Genomic DNA, 9,868 nt, shown 5'->3' on the forward strand with positions numbered 1-9,868 from the left:
TAAATTGTACTAAAATGAATGCTTTGCCCAACCAGAGCTGGTAAGGCAAGCAATATCAGTCCAGCTTTCTCTGAGCTCTTGTCTGGTTTGGTTGGCCAGGGGAAGAGGGAGAAACTGATGGATTTGGGATAGACAAGCTGAAGTATCTCCTAGCCACACCTAATACACTGGGGCCAGGGCTCCCTTTCTCTTATGTTCTCTGCAATACTGATCACATAGCAAGTCTAGACAGCCACCTAGATTTCCAGCGATAAATTAATCATTTTGCCTACAAGTATAAATATTCATGGATACAGAGATCAAATATCCAATCGTACTGGAGACCTTGGGCAGACATAACTCATGATGTGCTGACACAAAACTCACAAGCAGTAAGGACTTTTTCCAAGTTTTCCTTTCGCTAACGAATGATTAAATGGGATTACTAGCTTCATACCATTATACACGGGGAATGTCATTTAAATAGTCAAATATGTATTCGCCACCATGCAGATGGCAGCTGAAGGCTCCCCAGATGGCATGGTGGCTCTCAAGATGACATGACAAACGTGGACGGGTGGGTGTGCAGAGACGTGCCGTCACCCCAGATATGGGCTATCTTGGGGAACTATGGCAGGATTATGTTGAATCATCACTGGTGTGTTAGTTGGACAAAGGTCCCTGTAATTAAGCCCTCTCTCTGCCACTTGCCTTGGCATCTTTCTGCTTAAGTTGTCATTTAGGGCCAGGTTCAAAAACATGAAAACATAAAATAACCTTATCTGCCAGAGCTGACGGTGGAGGGCCACCAGAGGAACTGTTAACTCTTCTCAAAGGCATATGTGTGTGCACACACACACACACACACACACACACACACACACACACACACACACACACACACACACACACACACACACACACACACACACACACACACACACACACACACACACCTGACCAGAGAAACCCCCAGGTTCAGAAGACTGAGCTGCTGCTCCGGTTACAAACTCTAGACTCTCCATGCGTCCATGACACTGGACTTCAGAGTGTCTCAAAGTTTCTGGAAAGGAAGCCCTTCATTCTGGAGAAGCATGGACATGCTTTCACTGATCAGGCCATACATGTACCTGGGCGGCATCTGCTGGGGCCCAGAACTGGACAATGATAGACTTGGACCCTACTGCTAATTTTGTTTATCAGTACTGGGGATTGAATTCAAGGCCTAGTACTTGCTACAAAAAACTTCTACCATTTAAGCCACACCCCAAAAGCCTTGAACTTTTTGTTTGTTTTCAGATAGGGTGTCACACTTTTGCCTGGCCAGCCTTGGCCCCCAGTCCTCCTACTTACAACTCCCGAGTAGCTGAGATTAGAGGAATATGCAGCAAACCTATTACCTGGTTGGCGGGTTGCATTAGGTTAGTGGCCTCAGATCAGTTCCAGTTGCGCCAAAGTTTGCTCTAGGTTCTGCCTTCAGTTCTAGGGTCCTCATTTTAGGAAGGTTCTTGGCAAACTGACCAGAGTTCTGCTAAGATAGTCAGAGTGAGGAGAGTTTTAGAAACGATGAGGAATATGCACTAACAACTGCCATTGTGCATAGATCCCCACTGTAGCAGCACAACTGACTGGCCACCTATCAATCTTAAGAAACACTCACTTTATAGGGATTCAGAGCAAATATTCAGAGCAGAGATGGAGACAGGTGCTGAAGGCCGTTGCTGAGAGGATTACTTAACAGATGGCTTGGGGAACATGGAGAAGGAAGTGGTAATTACAGAGGGCTGGCATGGCTTAGTTCTCATTTCCTTTCTACAGCCTGGCTCCCTAATAGATCATAAGAGCTAATACATATTAAGTGATTTCTATGTGCCCGGCACTAAGCTAAATGCTTTAATGCGTTCAGACTCCTCAATTATGAAGCTGGTGCTATTATCACTCCTATATATAGATACAGAAAGTAAGCCTGAGGAAAAGAAGAACTTTTATTATTTTTTCCTTTTCTGTTTGGATCTACATTCTCCTTTTCTGTCTGTGGCTCATTCTCCTTCTTCAGGACTCAGCTCGAATGTCCTGCTGTAGTTCAGATCTTGAATGTCTCCAAAGGCCTATGTATTAAAGCTGTGTGTCTCAGGATGGCGGGATTGGAAGACAGTATCAGCTTTGAGAAGTAGAATCTAGTGGTAGACTCTTGCCATCGTATGTCCTTAAAACAGACTGTGGGACTCAGTCTTTCCTCTTCCTATCCCTCTTCCTCCTTCTCTTCTACTCTTTCTCCTTCTCCCTCTTCCTCCTCCTCCTTCTGCCTCCTCCTCCTCCTCCCTTTGCCTCTTCCTCCTCCTTCTCCTCCTTCCCCTCCTCCTTCTCCTCCTCCTCCTTCTTCCCTTCTTTCTCCTCCTCCTTCTCCTCCTTCCCCTCTTCCTCCTCCTTCCTCCTCCTCCTCTTCCTCCTCCTCCTCCTTCTTCTTCTTCTTCCAAATTAGCTTTATTTTTCTATTTTTATTTTTTCTGCCAGTCCTAGGGCTTGAGCTCAGGGCCTAGGCACTGTCCCTGAGCTTCTTTTGCTCAAGGCTAGCACTTGAGCCACAGCACCACTTCCAGCTTTCTCTGTTTATGTGGTACTGAGGGATTGAACCTAGGGCTTTATGCATGAGAGACAAGCACTCTACCGCTAAGCTACATTCCCATCCCTCGCCCTCTCTTTTGGTACCAGTACTGGGGCTTGAACTCAGCACCTCATAGTCCCACTTGACTTTTTCCACTTGAGCCACAGCTCCACTTCTGGCTATTTGCTGGTTGATTAGAAATAAGAGCCTCATGGAGACTTTGGTGCCTGATCTGGCTTTGAACCATGATCCTCAGATCTCAGCCTTCGGAGCAGCTAGGATTATAGACGTGAGTCAACAGCACCAGGCACTTTCATCCTCTCTGTTTGTTTCCTAGCCAGGAGTTGAGTGGTTTTTGCTCTGCTACCCCTCCCTCACCCTTGATGTGCTGCTTCACCATTGGCTAAAGCAGTGAGATCAATCAAATGATCACAACCTGGGACTTCCAGGATGATGAGTCAAAGTAAACCTTTTCTCTTTATAAGTTGGTTGCCTCCATTATTTTATTATAGAGATAGAAATCTGACGAATAGTCTGTCCTAGTGAGGCTTTCCCTGTCCACTCACCTAAAGTGGCTCACAGCTGCCTCCATGGGAAGGGGCACTCACCCCTTGTTCATTTCCTACATAGAGCATCTTAGGGTCAGCAGGTGTATCTTGTAGTCTTACATATTTGTCTATTTTCACCTTCAACTATTTAGATATAAGCTCTGTGAGGGCTGAGATCTCACTGCTCCTGTGTGCCCTGCCCCATCATCACCTAGCAGGGTGTCTGAAATAGAACAGAAATTCAAATATTGGAATGAAGGACTGAGTGCATTGCACATGAGTGAAGGCGGTTAATTAATGCCACGTGGACGCGATTGTGTCTCACATCAGAAAGCAAGTGTTTAGCCCCCTGTTATGCTCAGGCAGTTACTCACTCACCCATTCAGCATTCATTTATTAAATTACCAACCAGTGCCAGGCACTGACGAAGGTGCTTGAGAATCAAATGAGTAAGAGCAGACTCTGCCCTTGAAAATCTACCATTAGAGGGTGGAGGTGGTTGTTGGAAGCAGGGCGGGGCTGAAGTGGGGTTTATACAAGAGCACAAATGAAAGTATCATGTTGACACATCTCCTGACAGAAAGGTAAGTACCAAGTAACATAACAGCAGAAAGCAGAGCTACCTAGCTGTCCCTGCCAAGCAGAAAAACAACAGGGCAGGTAACTTTGAACTTAACCTTGAAAGAGGACTCTGGCTTGTTCAGAGGGAGGTGTGCAGAGGCAGGAGGGGACCCACAGGGCCTAGGAAACTGTAGATTCCTCTGACCCTACACACTTGGATCTCAGAGCTCCAACGTAAGGACTGACTGCTAGCTTAGTGGAAACCTGCAGGAGAGGACACGGGACAGATGTCTGCGAGGTCATCCAGGTGACCTCCAACACTGAGAGCCAGGATCTCACAGAAGAAGGCTACAAAGTGCAGAACCAGAGCCTGGGTGTATTCTGGACTATAGAGGCCAGGGAATGGTGGTATTTCTGTCTTAAGTACCCAGAATTCCCTAAGAGGGATAATTGTAACCAAAGCATATATCCTGGCTTTCAGCCTCCACATCATCTTCTCAAATATGATCTCATTTGGTCTTCCAGTTGCCTGCTAGATATTCAGAAAGCCCAGCTAGTATTCATTTCTTTAGATAGGGCTTATACAACACTAGGTTTCATGCCAAGACTAAGCATTGCAAAGGGGCCCCAAAGCTATCTGTGTGGAGAGACAAAGAACCTTCTCTTTTCCCCCTGGAGGCTAGTTCTCTGAGCATGAGAAGTGGCCTGGAAGTAAATAGGTTAACAGGAGAAAAGCCACACAAATGTGCCATGTGCAAGGGTACAACAGTGGAGGAAGAATACTCAAGAACCCAACGAGCTTAGAACCTTTTTTGTCCTCTTCAGGAGAGGGAGAGAAGGGCTGGAGGCAATTTTATATAAAGAACAAATGATTGGGGGGAGGGGGAGATAAATGGGCCTGAAGAACAGACAATGGTCTGGACATAGCCTGACTGGGCTCTGGGTGTGATGTCAACTCTTGTCTTCTTCCCTGCCTGTAAATCTTCTGGAGGACCTAGAAAATAAAGGGACTTGTATGAAAGCCATTCTGTCACTTGGTTCTGGTTTGGGCCAAAGTGCTAAATGTACTTCTTTGGGGGTATCATTTTCATGAGCTCCAGTATGTGCAAATATAATGTGAAATGCTTTGACTCATTCTGTGTGGAAAAGGAACTTGGCCTAGACACACATAAGCATGATGCTGTAGGTGGTAATTAATGGTAGAAGCTCTTGAGTCAGTCTTAGGTTCAAATCCTCACTCAGGGGTTGAAATATAGCTCAGTAGTAGAGCATTTGTCTAGCACGTGAAAGGCCCTAAGTTTGATTCCTTGCATTGCAAAAGAAAAACGGGATTCTTGCTCTGCAATTGCTTGCTATGTGGCACTGGGTAATTAAATAAGATAATTAATACCTGTGTACTAGTTAGATTATAGGTTGGCTGTTAAAACAAAGATCTTTAAGTAGGTAGAGATTTAAACAAGATGGAAATTTATTTCCCACTCATCTAGACTGCTGACTGAGATGTGTGGACTTGCTCTAGAAAGTCATTGTGTCCTGGGCAGGCTCTGTCCATCTCTCTGCTCTTCCCCTTCTAGAGGCTGACCCAAACGTCTGTTCCAAGATGATCCTCATCACAGCTCATGCTGTGTGCAGTTGCAGCTTGATCCAGAGCTTCCATGACGTCACCAGGACCTGTTCCTCCTGTAGCCTGCCTCCCTAATCTCTGCATTCAGATGAGCTCACTTTGGGTAATTTCACACCTTGTATGCTCTCAGCTTTGTATCCAGCATCTACCTTCTATGAATCAAATGACAATTTGGTGCCTCACAATAACCTGCACTATTTCCAGCAACTAGGGACAGGAGGAACTATCAGCTGTGAACAATTAGGACCATCAGCCCCCAACAGCTTCATGATTGAGAATGGAGGAGGGATGAACCTCTGTGAGATTCCCCACACTGTTTCACTACCAAAAGGATCATGGAGGAAAGGGGTTTGCTAGTCAACGTTCCCTTACCATAACACATACTTGAGACAATCAACTTATAAAGAGAAGTTTATTTTGTTTCACAGTTTTGGAGGTTCCAATCAATGGTCTGTTGGTCTCTGTTTTGGGGCCTGTGGTGAAATAGCCCATGATAGGAGCACGTGGCTGAGGAAACTGCTCATCTCATGGTTGCCAGGAAGCAGAAAGACAGGAGAGTGCCGGGATCCCAATATCTCATTAATGACAAGCCCCCAATACCCTCACTTCCTCCAACTAGGACCTACCTCTTCAGCGTCTCATTATCTCCTAACAGCACTAAGGGTTAGGTATCAAGTCTTTAACAATGGCCTTTGTGAAGCCAGGCACTGGTGGCTCATGCCTGTAATCCCAGCTACTCAGAAGGCTGAGATCTGAGGATCATGGCCAGCTCAGGCAAGAAAGTCTGTGAGACTCTTCAATTAACCACCAGAAAACCAGAAGGGGCACTGTGGCTCAAGTGGTAGAGTGCTAGGCTTGAGCTGAAGAGCTGAAGGACAGTGCCCAAGCCCAGAGTTCAAGCCCCATGACTGACAAAAACAAACAACAACAACAACAAAATAAAACAATGGCCTTTGGGGAACATTTATCTGAACCATAGTAGGTAGATTTTTTAAAAAATCTTGTACCTTGTCATTCAATCAATTATATGTACTCCTAGGATATATGATCCATAGCAATTACATTAAAATTCTACCCCTCAAAAGAAAAAAAAACAACCAGCCAGGCGCCGGTGGCTCACGCCTGTAATCCTAGCTACTCAGGAGTCTGAGATCTGAGGATCACAGTTCAGAGCCAGCCCGGGCAGGAAAGTCTGTGAGACTCCTAAAGTCTGTGAGACTCTTAACTCCTAAAGTCTGTGAGACTCTTATCTCCAATAAACCACTAGAAAACCGGAAGTGGCGCTGTGGCTCAGGTGGTAGAGTGTTCGTCTTGAGCTGAAGAGAGCAGGGACAGCGCCCAGGCCCAGAGTTCAAGCCCCAGGACTGACCAAAAAAAAAAAAAATTGACTATGTGTCTCCAACAGCACATTTATTTCTCTATAAGTATACTTATGTGTTATTCTACTAATATATTACTGTAGTAAGACTACTAGGGGTATCCCAGGGTTCCTCTTTTTCTAGTTCCTCAGTATTACATTCTCCAAGTAGTACATGGCATTCCAAAAAAGACTACATTTCCCAGAATCCCTTGTTAGTATTTATGGTCAGATGATTAATTTTTAACCAATGGCATATCTGGGACACCATTTCCAGGAAAAATCCCATAGGGAAGATACACAATTTTTCTCTTCTTTCTACTGCCATACTATGGGTGTATTGACTGAACCATGGGCATCACCTTGGATAATGAAGTGGAAGCCATATGATTAAGATGTTAGGACAGAGAAGACAGTTTACCAGTTCACACTAGGCTCATTTACATGAGACAAAAATAAATGTATCTCCTAATTAAGATACTACTGTTTTGCATATTCTCTTCTTTTAATCTTGGCCAAATCTAGTTCTGCCTAATAGCATTATATACAATACAATGTGTTCTAAAATAGATAAAAGGAAGTCATAAAATAACTATAGGTTCAATCAAATAATTTTGAAAGTTCTAATATTTTCCCCTCTATTCTACTGGATAAAAGCTCACATATCTCTAGGTCTGAGTTTCATACCCTCTCCCCCATTTCAGAGGTCTCTCATCTCTTGGCCCTTGCCCCATGAGGCTGCATCAGGCAACACTTGGGAAACTGTTTGCCTCTTTCCCCCTAATATATTATATTTTTGGGAGCAGTATCTCTGAAGAAAGTTCTCTGGAGTACCTAGCATAGAGGGCCGAACCCCTCCCAAGCTCTGCCTTTGCTGACTCTCCTGGATCTATTTCTAACACTCTGACTCTGCTTTTGCCAAAAAGAAAATGTGATGGAATTGGAAAGATGTAATGTTATCTGAACCCACAGAAGTGGGCAATCTGTAACTGTCAGAAACACAGATGTGCCATGGAGCCCGCACTGCTGCTGAAGCTAAGGGGCACCCACTCACTGACTTCTCTCAGCAGGCATGTGACTCTGTACTAACTGGGCTTAAGACTGCAGGGCAGGAAGAAGGATGGGGGGAAAAGGCAGAGTGTCCTCTGAAGACATTCACCAAGTCTAGCTTGTGTCTGCGCTGTAAGACAGTGTTCATGGAGTCAGACCCACCACACTCTATCAGAGACAGTCACAGTGAATGCAATGCTGGGACTCCAAAACTGAAGGTCTACAGACCCCCAACCAGGCAGGCAAACTCTGCTTGGTCCCTCTAGGATCTGGGTGAGGCCCTCCCTCTCCCCTGACAGGCATCTGTGTCCTGACTACATCACAGCTTCAAAATTCCCTGACTCATGCCTTCCTTGGAGTTTAAAGAAGAGCTGATTCAGGCAATGTAGGCCGCACACTCCTCCCCTCCCACACCATTCAGATATTTCATTACAGCACCCTTGTGTGGCAGGGGGACCAAGGAAGGAAGGAACTGGGGAGGGGGAGAGTGCTCCTGAATCCAGAAGAAACCCTCCAGGAAAACTTGTGATGAGCTCATTGGGAAAGAAATGTATTGCTGGGTGTTAACTCTGAGTGTGGACAGGTTGCAAATGGTGCAGATCTTGGAGGCCATCCCGGTCACCTAAGGAAAAAGCAGCGGAGGTAGGAGGGGAAGCTTCTTTTTTCTATTCCCTCATCCCAGTCTGATCTGTTTTCCTACACTTCAAGTAGCCAGGCCATCATGTGACTGCCTAGTTACCATGGCAACAAATCCTGTTTCATGAAGTGTGTGGTGAGAAATCCCACGGAAAGATCCCTGAGCAGGGCATGGTGCTTTGCCACCTTGGTCTGTCCTCTGGGGCTGCAGTGGCAATGGGTGGTGGAGGTGATGGGGGTAGAGTTGGAAACAGCAGTGCTTTGCTGCTCTGCTAAGCTGGAGACATTGGCTATTTTTTGTTCTCCTCCTGATACTTGTCTCCCCTGTTTTGGAACACAGTCCCTGAAGATGAAAGACAAAAATAGCTCTCTCTGGAGGAGCTGATGCTAATGCACAGTTTGTGCCTTAGAGTTGGGCTTCTTACTGTAAAGCATCCACCTGGCAACATAAGAGTTGGAGGCAAGGTTGCTCTCCCCAACCATCAGAACGCTGCAGAGAACGGGCTACGTGCTGAAAGATGGACAGCAGTGAGCAGGGCAGGGACCACCAAGCCAAATGGCTAGAACCCCAAGCCCCCTGCTCACAGGCCTCGCTAAAGGAAGTGGCGCAGATATGCTTTGTTGCTAACAAAAGACATAACCTTAATTTGGTGAAACACCTATCGTAAGGGATCCAGCATTCAGCAGCCGAGTGACTGTTAGAGATTTGTGTCTGAGCACACGGTCCTGAGCCATAGACAAGGCTTTTCTGAGACAAGCTGGGAAAAAACCCGAGAGCCTTCTCTGAAAAATATCTGAAAAATGCAAAGAAAGGGCTGGGGGCATGGCTCAAATTGTAGAGTACCTGTCTAGTAAGCAAGTATAAAGCCTTGAGTTAAAACCCTAGTATTATATTACAAGGGGAAGAAGAGGAAGAGGAAGAGGAAGAAGAGGAGGAAGAGGAGGAAGAGGGGGAAGGAGGAAGGAGGAGGATAAGGAAGGAGGAGGAAAGAAAAAAGGAGAAGGAAGAGGAGCAGAGGGGAAGAAGGGGAGGAGGAATAAGGAAAAGGAGAAGGTAAAGGAGGGAGAGGTGGAAAAGGAAGTGATGGTGGTGATGATGACACAGGTCCATGATCAAAGCTGGGCATGTCAAATCCCCTCCTGAAAACTTAAATCTCTAGTGGCCCTGTTCTTGCCACTGAGATATCAGCTTCTTCAGAGACCCCTTCATTCTAGGAGGCCCTTTCTAATCTTTAACCTCTCCCATGCATGAACAAGGCAGGAAAAAGGCCCCAAATGGAGAGATGACAAATTCAGCTCTGGACCTGGTGTTTCAGACTCATGTGACACCCTGGTGATGACCAGCAGCTCCAGGAAATATGAATCAGAGGAGAAAGAAAAGTCTGGGCTTGAGTTATCAGTATGTGAATCGCAGATGAAACTGGGAAATGATCAGACAACTACTGAGAAGGTGGGGTGGGGGAGGAAAACATGAAGCAGAAGAATCCAGGAGAGCAAGGACCAGCTGA

Source organism: Dipodomys merriami, unplaced genomic scaffold (genome assembly GCF_024711535.1).
Source record: "Dipodomys merriami isolate MVZ:Mamm:240054 unplaced genomic scaffold, mDipMer1.0.p SCAF_4, whole genome shotgun sequence".
Classification (NCBI taxonomy): domain Eukaryota; kingdom Metazoa; phylum Chordata; class Mammalia; order Rodentia; family Heteromyidae; genus Dipodomys; species Dipodomys merriami.